Raw genomic sequence first — 397 nt, forward strand, 5'->3', positions numbered from 1 at the left:
GTGATATGATTTACTCTGAGGTGTTTGACAAATTTGTGGTGTTGCCACAACACCTCACTTTCTTGCCACATGTATCACAAACCATGTGTGTGGAGGTAAAATGCGTCCGCACATGACTCCAATTACGCTCAGCCATTGTTGTGAGTGCGCACGCAGTAATTTACACTAACTTTATCCGTAAGGTAGCTAAAATTAACTGACAGTGAATAAACTAAATATGAAATGCTTTTAATAAAGTGTGAAAATTATACTTAAGCGGACAGCCAAGAGTAGTGGATAACAATAAAGAGAGTAAATTGTTGAACCAGACTAGCAAAAGTCTAGAAGGTCGTTTCCAATATTGAAAATTCTGACACTTGGGTAGCTCTGCTGTTTTTGTTTTTTGTCAGGGTCACAC

The sequence above is a fragment of the Mchenga conophoros genome, linkage group LG17, assembly GCF_057382185.1.
Source record: "Mchenga conophoros isolate Kocher_MC1m ecotype Shallow Benthic linkage group LG17, M_conophoros_male_GT1.1, whole genome shotgun sequence".
In the NCBI taxonomy this organism is placed as follows: Eukaryota; Metazoa; Chordata; class Actinopteri; order Cichliformes; family Cichlidae; genus Mchenga; species Mchenga conophoros.